The sequence below is a fragment of the Palaemon carinicauda genome, chromosome 1 (assembly GCF_036898095.1).
Source record: "Palaemon carinicauda isolate YSFRI2023 chromosome 1, ASM3689809v2, whole genome shotgun sequence".
Taxonomy (NCBI): domain Eukaryota; kingdom Metazoa; phylum Arthropoda; class Malacostraca; order Decapoda; family Palaemonidae; genus Palaemon; species Palaemon carinicauda.
In genome coordinates, this window is record NC_090725.1 from 297,012,692 (window position 1) to 297,028,587 (window position 15,896).

The window sequence follows — 15,896 nt, forward strand, 5'->3', positions numbered from 1 at the left end:
TCTCTCTCTCTCTCTCTCTCTCTCTCTCGTGACGAAAACAAGAGAATCATAATTAACAATTTTTGTGTAATATATCCTCAATCAACTTGGAAAGCTGAAGGGAAACTCGTATTAAAAATGTTCGAATGAGCATCATCTTCCTAATTTCAGTTCCCAAACTAGAGCGAATAGTTCCCCAAACTTTCAACTGAGCTCCACAAGGCACCAGAAGAGTTGGAAGACGAGGACTACATGACTGAGGACTATGAAACGTGAAGTAGGGGCTGATGAATGAAGAATTGTTGAAGTAAAAGCTCAAAATAAAGACGACTGGCGAAATCTAACCGATGCCATTTGCGTCAATGGGCGTAGATGATGATGTTGAATTTGTGTATATAAAAGCACATTGTATTTACGTGTTTTTATACAATAATTTTGAATAGTAATTGCCCGTTTGCACCAGTTTCTAGTGCCAGTTAAATTGGAGCCCCTTTGTTGTCTAGACTTCGAGTTATGACATGTTCGGTGGAGATTTGCAAGAAACAAAAACTGTCTTTTGAACTTCGCGAGAAAAAATGTTTAGAAAGTGTTCTCAGGAGATAATAGATTGGAGACTAAGAAGTCTTAAATCTAACGTTTCCATATGAAAAATTATAATTCTATACAAATACTATGCGTATACACACACACACACACACACAGTGCATACAACAACAAATCCGGCAGAGTCAAGTTCAGTGCAAGACAAAGGCCTCAGACATGTCATTTCATGCCTGGGATTTGGCCAGTTTTCATCACCACGCTGGTCAGTACGGATTGCTGATACATACATACATACATACATACATACATACACTCTCTCTCTCTCTCTCTCTCTCTCTCTCTCTCTCCTCTCTCTCTCTCTCTCTCTCTCTCTCTCTCTCTCTCTCTCTCTCTCTATATATATATATATATATATATATATATATATATATACACACTGTATATGATGTATGTGTATGCATGTATGTATGTACGTGTATATATATATATATATATATATATATATATATATATATATATACACACACACACACACACACACCTCTGTGTGTGTGAAGCAGGAACTAAAATTACGTCATGCAACACGTGATAAGACTAAAATATGTATAAAGAAACGAAAGGTAAAAATGAAAACCCTGATTGAAGCTGGTATCTTCGACTTACTGACGTCATGGGACTATCAATAACAAGAAATAGTCATCGTACTTATTCAGACGGTGGTATTCCAGAGAAATATTTTGGGGGAACTGTTTATCACCTTGTTGTATCCTCTTTCATTGCATTAAACTACTCTGAGCTCATGTGTATGTAAACGAATCAATGAGTAGTACAAAGGCAATGAAATATTTATTAGCTCCAATCAAGTTTATTTCACTTTTCTATTCGTGAATTGATACTTTATAGACATACAGTATATATATATATATATATATATATATATATATATATAATATATATATATATATATATATATATATATATATATGCGTGTGTGTGTGCGAGCGAGGCCCCCCACCCCCGTATGTATCTGCACGCTCTATAGTACATATGGGTATGTACTGTGTATCATTCAGGGAGAATGGAGATCGCAAATTAACTTAAACGTAAATCTGCTACTACATGGAAGAAGAAGTAGAACGGGCTACTGGAGAGACCACATTTTTGTTCTGGTTCCTGGTTCCTAATTACTCACTCCGCAAAATAAATTTGCGGGCACTATCGATTTATAGATAGGTGCAAAGCTTCTAAGCTTATTCTTATTGTTAATATGCTTATTTTACCTGTACCATACACAAATTAACAATTAAATTCTCAATCTTTACTTTGATCCCATTCGACCTTGAAATCAGATAGGATAACACCTTGCTATCATCAGTTTTGGGAACCTATTGTGGTCAGTATGGTAATCCGAATTATTTCATGGGAAAGAATGCTAAATTGTACATGAGAAGAAAGGGATACTGGATGGCTCATGTGTCTTGGGTGTATACAGAGGAATTGTGGGTTTTAAAAAAAAATGAAAATTATATGACCATAAAAATAAGCTTAAAAAATCTTGTTGGTTTGGACAATAGAGATCGAACAATCGAAATCCTTTAAAGTGGGATTAAAACTTTAATGTAGTGGCTATGTCTATCCCCATGTATTGCATCTATAATCTGTATTCTATGGAAAGAGCTTTGATAAGATGTTACTAAGTGAAGAAAAAAATGCATCTTACAAGAAAGTTGAGGCAGCACACATCGACTTATTTTCTTATAGTCACTATAGGACATTACTGATGTAAAATACGCCTTAATAACTCTTACGTCAGGCATCTACTTCGTTGAGACATGCTTTAGCACTACGTACAACGGTGGAATTAAAATAATCAGATTTCTAAGCTACCAAACAAACACAGCAAATTACAGAATATTGAAACAATAAAAAAAATACACACGACGTGCGCTGACATATGAAATTCAAAATAATCGTTCAAATATTTGCAATATTTCTCATGAAATACGTGTTACTAAACATATACAGACCCAAAAGTGCACTGCACAGCGCTGAATCACCAAGCTCTCAGTAAATGTGAAGTGGCCGTTATCCACATTACTGAATAAGATGAATAACGAATCCGTTGTTCTTTGAATAACATCAAATCTGAGTTTTCCCTGTAAATATATAGTTAGATATCAGTAAAGCTTATTGCGGATAGCTAATCTATCACGCTCTTCGCACTCCTAAAGAGAGATTAGTTCACCAAACTTTCATATGGGCTCCACAAGACACTATATAGTTTGAAGACCCTGGCCTACATGGCTGAGGATGATGAAGCGTGAAGTGGGAGATGAAGAATAGAGTATTGATTTAAAAGCTAAAGATAGAGGCGACTGGCGAAATCTAACCGAGGCCCTTTGTGTCAATAGGCGTAGGAGATGATGATGAATATATCAGCAGCATTCAAATGATATAGACCTATTGGAAAGGGGTAGGATACAGGGTCATCCTAGTGGTTTACAATTCACGAAGTCCACAAAAAAATATTAAGAAAGCATAATGCTTTACTATATTTATGAAGGATTCTTTGGAAATATTTTTAATCGAACTTCCACTATCGGGGAAAGAGGGAGTATAATATTTCTGATTTAAAATTTTGCCTCATTATTTAAAACTGCCAATAACATATAAATGGACTATAACTTTCATGTAAGTCTCGTAAATTGGCCACGCAATGAATGGTGAATATATCAATACGAAAATATGTTCTTTAAAGTCTACATGCCTCTCGAAACTGCATCAACAAAGTAAAAAGAAAAAAAATAAAGTTTTTGTCAGCTTATCAAGAGATTGATGGAACTCCAAAAATGCCATACTTGTCATATTCTGTGTTTGGTGTCGAATTACATCAATTCTAATAATCTTCCTTTTGCGTATGAACTCAGAGAGCAAGAGTCCGCCCTTTTTTTAAAGAGCGAAGTTTCGCTTTAAAGTCATATGTTAGGGCATAAAAGGCTACAGGTAACTCGCCTACATACTAGGGAATATTCCCTAGACACCAGCGATTCACTGTTCAACTCGCTCAGGCTGCGCAGTGACTCACCTTGACTGGTTTGAATGACTAAATTACATCTTTGGCCAGCGTCAACGTTTTTATTATTCCTCAGCAAATTCATTGTATTAATTAATTTTCAAAAACCTCTTAACACATTCAACCAAAAACCACAGATTTGTGGCATGGCAAAATCTCTGAAAATCTATTTGTTCTCTTTAAAAATGGTCGGTAGATGATTCGGACACACCAGTTCCGAGAGCCGCGCTATGCTTAAATGACCACGAGTGACATCTGCAAGTGGTAGTATGTGCTGAAGGCAACATTCGTCTTTATTTACCCTTATAATATGGCCTGAAGTGGTTAAAGATTTCCACCGGACAAGATCTGCTTATTTTTGTGAATCATCGCGATCATTTATCAGCAGGCATCCATGACACTTACTCCGGATATACGAAAATGGAAAAAGAGTTCTTCCATGTAGGCTACTGTACTCTGTAAGCGTCTCCACGAGATATCAGGAATTATTATTATTATTATTATTATTATTATTATTATTATTATTATTATCAATAATAATAATAATAATAATAATAATAATAATAATAATAATAATAATAATAATAATAATAGCTAAGCTACAACCCTAGTTGGAAAATCAAGATGCAATATGGCCAAAGGGTTCCAACATGGGAAAATAGTCCAGTGAGGAGAGGAAACAAGGAAATTAATGACATTAACGATATTTCTTTATAAACGATATCGGAAGCTGATTCACCGACAATACAATAAACGTAGCGCACTTGAAACTAATCTAAGTAGGCCTAATCAACATAACTTTTTGTTAGATTAACTTGTGTCATATTCCTCACCATCACATTTTAAATGTATATCTTGGAGTGGATTACTCTCCAAAGGAGATGTATTTAACATGTATCGGTTTATAAAACAAAAGAGAAAACATTAAAACGTAAACATGACGACAGTTCGACAGAGTTATCTTGAAATCCTTTAATATGTTATTAGTCATAATACAAATAATAGATAAGTAGTGAGTAAATACAATGCCTATCTCTGAATAGCTACCGATAACGCATGTCCATAGCTAGTACACTGAGGGAGAAGGTAGAGCCACTGCATCTAAACTCATTTAAATATGAATAACGAGAGAGAGAGAGAGAGAGAGAGAGAGAGAGAGAGAGAGAGAGAGAGAGAGAGAGAGAGAGAGACTCATAGGTAGGATGGCCAAGGCACCAGCCAACCGTTGAGATACTACTATTAGAGTTTTTGAGTCTTTTGACTGACATTGGAATCCCTCACTGGTTGAGGATAATTTTTCCTTTGGCTATAATTATACCGAATCATCTGTTATATTCTTACTTAACATATTCTCCTCTTTCCTCATACACCTTTAAACACTAAGATAACCGAAAAAGATCTCCACTCAAGGAGTCAAAGGTTAACTACTGCACTGTAATTATTCAAAGACGACTCTCCACTTTGTAAGGGTAGAAAAGACTCTTCAGCTATGGTGAGCAGCTCTTCAGGGAGAGAGACACTCCAAAATCAAACCGTTGTTCTCTAGTCTTGGGTCGTGCCATAGCCTCTGCACCCTGGTGTTCCACTGTCTTGGGTCAGAGTTCCCTTGCTTGAGGGTACACTCGGGCACACTAGTCTATCCTATTTTTCTTCCTCTTCTTTTGTTAAAGTTTCTTATAGTTTATAAAGGAAATATTTATTTTAATGTTGTTACTGTTCTTGAAATATTTTACTTTTCCCTGTTCCCTTTCCTCACTGGGTTATTTTCCATGTTGGAGCCCCTGGGCTTATAGCATCATGCTTTTTCAACCAGGGTTGTAGCTTAGCAAGTAATAATAATAATAATAATAATAATAATAATAATAATAATAATAATAATAACGGGGGAGGATCTCCCGATTTGATAGTACACATTTTTGACGAAACATACATACCCAAGTACATACCCACTCAAACGACAAATGAAGGAAAGCTGTACTATAGACAACACACACAACACCAAAATCACAAATTAAATATCATAAGGAATAGAAACCTGGTTTACGCCTCACATAGATATTAATGACACTTTGAAGCTGGATAAAGTGCATGGTTCACGATCTACTAGAATAATGAAACATTGGGAAACTGGGACCTTAACTTTCGCTTGCCGTCTTAATTTTATTAATATTATTATTATTATCATTGTTATTGTTGTTGTTGTTATCATTACAAGCTGAGCTATGAACCTAGTTGGAAAAGTAGGATGCTATAAGCACGGGGGCTCCAACAGGGAAAAATAGCCCGGTCAGGATAGAAAATAAGGAAATAAATAAACGACAAAAGAAGTAATGAATAATTAAAAGTAAAATCTTTAAAAAAAAAAAAAAAACAGTAACAACATTCAAGCAGATATTTCGTATATATATTTTAGAAATGACAGAAACTTTTGGAGTTGACCTTCAAGCACCCATAAAACGACACGAATTCTAGGTAAAAATATTATGTCAAACACTAACGTTGATGAATTATACATGGAATTCGTTTACAAAATTACATTGGAATGTAAAAGCTAAGCGTTGAGCAAGATTGACATCTACAGAGCAAGAAATGTACTTCAAAGGCACAAATGAATGTTTTATAAAAGCAAACTCAGTAAAAAAAAAATTAGGTATAAATGATTAGCACTCACAATAATTGCGATTCAGTGGAGAGAGAGAGAGAGAGAGAGAGAGAGAGAGAGAGAGAGAGAGAGAGAGAGAGAGAGAGAGAGAGAGAGTTACAAGAATTTTAGATGTCTCAAACTGTTTAGTACATTCGCGGGAACTTCATCCTAAAAGAGAGAGAGAGAGAGAGAGAGAGAGAGAGAGAGAGAGAGAGAGAGAGAGAGAGAGAGAGAGTCTGCATAAATTCTAACATTGTAAATCTGTCGACAATCTATTTTGAAGCAATGTCGAACAGAAGTATCCCCGAGCAGGGGCGTTTACGGAACACGGAATTAATGACTTGCCATCGAGGGAAACTAAACGACATGATGAATTCTGTTTTCCTTCCGGGTATGTGTTTCCTTGTTTGTCTATATGATCTCTCTATATACAACTATCAAATTAGCTCTCGAAGATATTCATTATTGTCATTATAATAAAGATCATGAACAGTATTCAAAGTTCAAACACTGTATCTCAAGCCAGGTTTAACAATAATGAGTGTAAACATGCAGAAAACGTACGAAACAAGAGAAATTATGAGCAAATAAAGATACGGAAGTCAGTCATAAGATAATGTCATAAGTTAATGAAAATTCAAACAAGCAAACCAGACAGTTCCAGTTTAATGCTGTTACTGTTCTTAAAATATTTTATATTAATTGTTCGTTACTTTTCTCGTAATGTTTTTCCTTGTTTCCTTTCCTCATTGGACTATTTTATCCCTGTTGGAGCCATTATGCTTATAGCATCAGGATGCTAGCTTGGCTTGTAATAATAATAATAATAATAATAATAATAATAATAATAATAATAATAATAATAATAGTTCCAGTTTAATGCTGTTACTGTTCTTAAAATATTTCATCTTAACTGTTCGTTACTTTTCTCATAATGTTTTTCCTTGTTCCTTTCCTCACTGGGTTTATTTTTCCCAGTAATTATTATTATTATTATTATTATTATTATTATTATTATTATTATTATTATTATTATTATTATTATTATTTTCTAAGCAACATTATTATTATTATTATTATTATTATTATTATTATTATTATTATTATTATTATTATTATTATTATTATCACTTGCTAAGCTACAACACTAATCGGAAAAGCAGGATGCCACAAGCCCAAGGGCTCCAACAGGGAAAATAGCCCAGTGAGGAAAGGAAATAAGGAAAAACTACAAGAAGTTTAAGAACAATAACAACATTAAAATAAACATTTCATATATAAACTATAAAAACTTGAAAATAACAAGAGGAATAGAAACAAGATAGAATATTGTGCCCAAGTGTACCCTCAAGCAAGAGAACTCTAACCCAAGACAGAGGAAGATCATGGTATAGAGGCTATGATATTACCCAAGACTAAGAACAATGGTTTAATTTTGGAGTTTCATCCTAAAAGAGATGCTTACCATAGCTTAAGAGTCTTTTCTACCCTTACCAAGAGGAAAGTAGCCACTGAACAATTACAGTGCAGTAGTTAACCTCTTCAGAGAAGATGAAGTGTTTGAAAATTTCAGTATTGTCAAGTGTATGAGGAAAGAATAGGCCAGGCTAGTCTCTGCATGTGTAAGCAAAGATGAAATAAGCCGTAACCAGAGAGAGGTATCCAATATAGTACTTTCTGGCCCGTCAAATAACTCAAGAACTCTAGCGGTAGTATTTCAATGGGTGGCTGGTGCCTTAGCCAACCTTCTACTCTTGGAGCCATTAGACTTATAGCATCAGGATTCTAACTTGGCTTGTAACAACAACAACAAGAATAATAATAATAATAATAATAATAATAATAATAATAATAATAATAATAATAATAATAATATTAATTTAAACTTACGAGACTCATTTTCGAAAGGAGATTGTTTTCTACACTTCGACAGAAGAATCAATGTTGCAGACTCCTCTCTTCTTCACCTCGGTTGCTATAAAGCGTAATTGAGAAATCGTGGAAGAAATAAAATTATGATACTTTGTGAAACGTAAAATGTGTAAGAAACTAAAACCACAGGTAATAAGGATGATAGTGGAAGTTACTTATCTACGAAGCAGTATTATTATTATTATTATTATTATTATTATTATTATTATTATTATTATTATTATTATTATTATCATTATTATTATTAGCCAAGCTACAACCCTGGTTGGAAAAGCAAGCCTAGACATCGCAAACTCCTTCTATGGGGGTTATGCCAGTTAAGAAATGCTGAGTTACAATAGTAGAAATAAGATTATTATTATTATTATTATTATTATTATTATTATTATTATTATTATTATTATTATTATTATTCAGGCCACAATCCTAGTTGGAAAGGCAGGATTCCATAAACACAAGGGCTCCAACAGGGAAAAATAGCCGAGAGAGGAAATAACACAAGAAAATCAATAAACTACAAGAGAAGTAAGGAGCAATTGTAATAACAATATTTTAAGAATAGTATTATCATTATTATTATTATTATTATTATTATTATTATTATTATTATTATCATTATTATTAGCCAAGCCACAACCCTAGTTGGAAAGGTAGTATGCCATACGAACAAGGGCTCCAACAGGGAAAAAATACCCCAGTGAGGAAAGGACAGAAGGAAATAAATAAACTACATGCGAAGGTATGAGCAACTAAAATGCATTATTATTATTATTATTATTATTATTATTATTATTATTATTATTGTTGTTGTTAAAAGATAGGCTATAACCCTAGTTGTAAAAGCAAGATGCTATAAGCCTAAGGGCTCCAACAGGGAAAAATAGCATTAAATATATCTTTTATACATAAACTAAAAATCTTAAAAAATACAAGAGAAATATGATTGAATGGTATGCCCGAGTGTACCTTCCAGCAAGAGAACTCTAACCAAAAATAGTAAAATGAGAGCCAGAAAATATTGGAACGTGTTTTAATATCAGAGAGAGAGAGAGAGAGAGAGAGAGAGAGAGAGAGAGAGAGAGAGAGAGAGAGAGAGAGAGAGAGAGAGAATCGCGGTAATGGATGTATGATTTCAACACGAAGGAATCCAAAACAATAACAATCACCCAGAGTTTATCCTAGAGACCTAGGCCGTGGTTACGACCAAACGCACTAAGCGGTTGTGCGATATTGGGGGTCCTGTGTAGAGGAAGGAATAATGGCCTGAGCGTTAGCCATTATTATTTACCAAAGAACCATAAGAGGATTATTAGAATGACCAAAGACTGGAGGGAGGACAAGGGAATGAAAGAGCAGGCTCTTTTGTGCAACGGAGAAGTAACTTAAATTAAAAGGGGGCGGGAGATTTCCCCCTGAAAAGTGTAAGGGGGAGAATTCTATGGCTCCTTCTTTCGCTACAAAAGAAAACCGAGGCCGAAGCCTTCCTTAATGGATACTTGTAGGGTTGTCTTTTCTTTAGCTAAATGCAGTTCTAAAGACATAGAAGGGAACAATATTTTTTCGCATTTGCGCTAAAGTTTTAATGGATCAAAAACTGCAATTATTTGGAGGCATTATGATGTTATGCTCTATGCTATGCACTTTAAAATTATATATTAAATAAACAAATACACACATGATTTACTAAACACAACTATGTCATCTGCAAATCTTAAGTTGGTACGGTTTTCCCCACTAATGTTATACCAACGTTTTCCCAAAGTAAATTCTTAAAAATTCTTGGAATGCTGTGAATAATTCAGGGGAGATGGTGTCTCCCTGTCTAACTCCTTTCTCAATAGGAATTTTCTCACTATCTTTATGTAGTTTTAGGATGGGGTGTACTTTCTGTATAGATATCTTCGAGTGTTCTAATATAAGATTCTTCTATTCCTTGTTTGTGAAGGGCTTTCATTACTGCTGATGTTTTGACAAAACCAAAAGCTTTCCCATACTCTAAAAATGCTATCCAGAGTGGTTTGTCATACAGTTTATTTATATATGCATATAAAATTTATCTATGGTTTGTATGTATATATATATATATATATATATATATATATATATATATATATATATACAGGTATATATATATATATATATATATATATATATATATATATATATATATATAAATCATATACGTGTATACATATATATATATATATATATATATATATATATATATATATATATATATATATATAGATACTGTATATTTATATATACATATACATATTCAACATTAGTTTTTCACTGGGCTATTTTCCCCTGTTTGAGCCCTTGGGCTTATAGCATCCTGCTTTTCCAACTAGGGTAGTAACTTAACTTGTAATAATAATAATAATAATAATAATAATAATAATAATATCCTTATTCGCTTATTGACTCAAAGGGCCTCGGTTAGATTTCACCAGTTTGGCGTCACTTGGTAGTGTGTTTAATAATAATAATAATAATAATAATAATAATAATAATAATAATAATAATAATAATAATACAGTATTTCTCCTAAGAGCAGATTCCTCAGAAAACATCAAAAGTCGCTGCTAAGTCATGGATAAACCTCCTGTGCAGTTATACTACACCATCAACTGCTTCTTTCATCTGCACAGGAGACCCACTGCCTCATTCAACTGCACCATTCATCTGCGCTCCATATATAAGGTCCTTCCTTTACCCCTTTCAAATGACCAAGTTGTGGAATGGTCTTCCTAATCGGGTAGTTGAATCGATTGAACTTCATAAGTTGAAATTTGCAGCAAATTTTTGTTGTTGTTGAGAAGGCTGACATAAGTCTTTTTATAGTATATATATATATATGAACTATCTGTTTTGATGTTGTTACTGTTTTTAAAATATATTATTTTAATTGTTCATTATTTCTCAGATCGTTTATTTATTTCCTTTCCTCACTGTGCTATTTTTCCCTATTGGAGCCCTTGGGCTTATAGCATCTTGCTTTTCCAGCTAGGGTTGTAGCTTAACTAATAATAATAATAATAATAATAATAATAATAATAATAATAATAATAATAATAATAATAATAATAATACCTCCCTTTTTAAGGCATTCTTTTTTTCTATCATTTCTGAACTTTCCACTTTTTTTTTCTATCTCATTATCGTCCATTTTTTTTCACATGACATAACCTTCTGAAATAACTCTGAATCATTCTTTCCCTTAGGCTAGCCTATTTACCATTTCCTCTGCGTGACTCCACATTTCTCACCCGGCCAATCTTTCTGAATCTACATTTACTTTATAAGCAATTTACTCAAAGCTCCATATTTCTCATTCATAAAGTAGAGTTGGTTCAACAAACCCTTCATACATTCCCACCTTGGCCTACGCGGACAAATAAATCATCGTACTGATATTTAGCACACATCCTGTTACATTTCTTGCTTCTCTCATCCTGTTAACATCCATTATAGATACTCCAAGATCCTAATATTGATTAGCCATTTCTATCCTACACTAGCCATATTAGAGATATCATCATCTCCCATTACGCCTATTATCATTATTATTATTATTATTATTATTATTATTATTATTATTATTATTAGCCAAGCTACAACTCTAGTTGGATAAGCAAGATGCTATAAGCCCAAGGGCTCCACTTGGGAAAAATAGCCCAGTGAGAAAAGGAAATAAGGAAATAAATAAATGATGAGAACAAATTGATAAAAAATCATAACCTCAATTAGATTTAGCCAGTCATCTCTATCTTGAGCTTGTAAATCAATACTTCTCCAATCGTCCTCTCCTACTTCACGCTTCAAAGTCCTCAGCCATGTAGGTCTGGGTCTTCCAACTCTTCTAGTGCCTTTATGAAGACCATACTGGTGGTATACGTGGTACACTGGGGAAAAATTCAGAATAAAGTATTTAGAAGTCATAACTGAACGTATTTGCTTCTTTACAAACTCTTGAGGGAGAAGGATGGGGGGGGGGGGGAGCGAGGGACCATGAACTGACAGAGCAAGCTTCGATTTCGGAGCGCTATCTTGGGAAGTCCCTAAGTTATCCGAGGCTACTGTCGAGATGAGAATGAGATTCCCATCTCTTCTTTCCCCCTTACTTTTATTTGTTTTGTGTCCTTGTTAGCTCTCTCTTACTTAAAATATTATTTCTTTCTAATACTATGACTAATACTTAAGCTGATACTTAGGGATTTTTCCTCCACTTTATCTATAGTACTTAAAATAACTTCCTTTTTTTTTATTAGCTTTCTCTCACGCTAATACTTAAACACTTACTATGAATGTAACTAAGCTACTTTTTACTTCCTTTCCCTATTAGTTCTTTCTTATTTAGATGATTCTCTCTCTCTCTCTCTCTCTCTCTCTCTCTCTCTCTCTCTCTCTCTCTCTCTCTCTCTCTCTCTCTCTCTCTCTCTCTCTCTTTTCATTCTCCTTTATTAGCTCTTTTACTTAGCTAATACTCGATGCTATCACTACTTCTATCACTTGAGCCATTACTTGGGGGTTATTTTATGCCAGATCATCTTTTTCTATGACTTATTTTTTCTTCCATTTTCCTTCTCACGACCTTCTACTTCCCTGGGACTTCCTGCTGTAAACACTTTCTCTCCTGACAGGAACATCACCTGTCACTAATTATTCTTCCCTTTAACTCTAATACTTGTTTTGGATAAATATTCTACACTTTTAAAGTTAAAACAATTGATTTCAATAAATATTTTCCCTTGCAAACCAATTTCCCCTCTGAAAATCGATAATCAATTACCCTATTTTGAAAATATTGTGGTGGCTTATTGGAAGCGTCCCTGCCTGGTGATCGCCGGACCGTGGTTCGAGTCGCGCCCAAACTCGATAGTTTCTTTAGTATCCGCAACCTCACATCCTTGTAAAGTAAAGGGGTGGGGTTGGCGGGAGCCCATAGGTCTATCTGCTGAGTCATCAGCACCCAATGCCTGGTCCTTCCTGGTTCAAGCTTGGGTAGAGAGGGGGTTTGGACACTGATCATATGTATATATGGCCAGTCTCAAGGGCATTGTCCTGCTTGGTAGGGCAATGCCATTGCCCCTTGTCTCTGCGATTCATGAGTGGCCTTTAAACCTTTAACAGCCCGTGTCTCTAATAAGATGGGACACTCATAAAATATTAGAACGAGAATATCTGATTACAAACAAAGCCATAAAAGCAATACAAAACTGATAACAAAATATTGCAAGAACTACTGCTGGCACCATAGTTTTCCGTATCTAAAACTACAAGAAAGGTTGCCATTCTATTGTCATTGATAGTACAGGTTACTGAAATCATCTTTAGCTAGCAAGGTGTTATGAAGTGAGTTACTGAGAAGTACCTATATAATGTCGTGACAAAGTGCTATTGAAGTTCTCACGAATGTAGCCTTGTAGAAGTGTTGCCACATCGGTGACGCTTTTATTACAGCAACTCTTATCATTATTACTCCTTAACTTAATCTGACTCAGTAAAACCAAAGCAATGTGAATATAGCCAGCTATGATATTCTAGGCACAATCTAGGCACGGCCACAGAACGTGTCTGACATACCAATCGTGAAAGAAAATGCAGAAAAAATTTAAAGGTCCATTATTTACGATTTAAACTGTGATGAGCAAAGAAGGCCCTTTGCTTAGCTCAGGAATAGTCCTAAAATGTTTGCTCTAAATAGTCTGTGGCTTGTGCTTCCGCATGTGTGCTCTGGGCCTTGTTTGGATGACATTGTGGAAGAATGCGGAATCGAGGAAGCAACGCGGAACATGTTTGTATGGCATTGTAGAAAAAAATGTCGATGCTCGCACGCAAAGCGTCGCGCTTTTGTTGACAGTGTGAATTGTTTTTAGAATTCAAATTACAGTTCGGCGTCACTTGGTCGTGTGTATATCTTACGGGTGTACGAAATACCTTTCGTGTTTTAACTTGGCAGTAACACGTGTAGTAACATTTCGGATTACTCCTAGTACATAACGCGTGATATTTCATCCACAACTAATGAGATACGGGTGGATGACATTCTTAAAACAGACTCGGATGCTTTGAAAAAAAAAAAAATAACACGATGAAATACAAACCTATTTAAATCCTGACAGGTTTCCTTTTGAATATTTTCAAGATCTAGGTCTAAAGATCTATACGCCTTGTCCACAGCGTCATCAGAGTGCATCATGTATAGGCCTAATATAGGCTTAAAGTGTCGATTTCAAGATTTCACGAAGATCAAACTGAATTCTCTCTATGGTTATAATATCTACCTACTTGTGAAGTCCTTCAACATGATATTTGTTTGCATACAAACAGTATAATTTGACACAGGCCCATTAACTCCAATTCCACCAAACCCTACCACAGACCTTGATAACGTAACTCTCTCAGCATTCTAACTCAACCCTCAACTTTAATCATTTTTAAATTTTTGTTATCATTTGTCATTTCCGTCCCAAGTTCCCGAATCACAAATGGTAAATACGATATCCCAGTGAGTACATTATTATTATTATTATTATTATTATTATTATTATTATTATTCGCTAAGCTAAAATACAATGGGAAATAACAATTATGTGGTTTACATATAGGAAATTATTATTATTCTTTAATTTTATAATATTTCACTTCAATCCACTTTATTTTTATAAATTTGGTAGGACTTAAGTAATTTATCATATAAAAACTTGATTCATGTATAAATTCCTAAACTTTTCATTTCATTATTATTATTATTATTATTATTATTATTATTATTATTATTATTATTATTATTACTACTTGCTAAGCTACAACCCTAGTTGGAAAAGCAGGATGCTATCAGCCCAGGGGCTCCAACAGGGTAACTAGCTAAGTAGTGAGGAAAGGAAACAAGGAAAAATAAAATATCTAAAAAACAGTAACAACATTAAAACAAATATATCCTACATAAACTATAAAAACTTAAACAAAACAAGAGGAAGAGGAATAGTGTGCCCAAATATACCCTCAAGCAAGAAAACTCTAACCCAAGACAGTGAAAGACCATGGTATAGAGACCATTGTACTAGTCAACACTAGAGAACAATGTTTTTATTTTGGAGTGTCCTTCTCCTAGAAGAGCTGCTTACCATAACTACAGTCTCTCTTCTACCCCTTACCAAGAGGAAAGTGGTCACTGAATAATTACAGTGCAGTAGTTAACCCCTTGGAGGAAGAACAAGTGTTTGATAATCACAGTGTTGTCAGGTGTATGAGGACAGAGGTGAATATGTAAAGTATAAGCCAGACTATTCGGGTATGTGCAGGCAAAGATAAATGAACCGTAACCATCGTGAAGGATCCAATGTAGTACTGACTGGCCAGTCAAAGGACCCCGTAACTCTAGCAGCAGTATCTCAACGGATGGCTGATGCCCTGGCCAACCTACTAGCCTCCTAGCATTCGCATGGCAACAGGTCGATCCCAGCCCGGGACCGTGAATTTAAGCTGTTTACTGAGTACGCCACTGCTGTGGTTGAGCACACCAGTGGGGGGTGGGAGCTTGCTGGCTGACGTTCTGGTGAGAATCTATGCTGATGAATCTTGAAACCAGACACATTTAACCTTTAAAAAACCCATGATGCTTTTTCCGTTTGAAAACAACGGCATCCACTTGTCTCATATTCTGTTTGGCAGGAGCGTTCCCTGCGTCATATTGTGGCGTCGAAACTTTGGTAAACT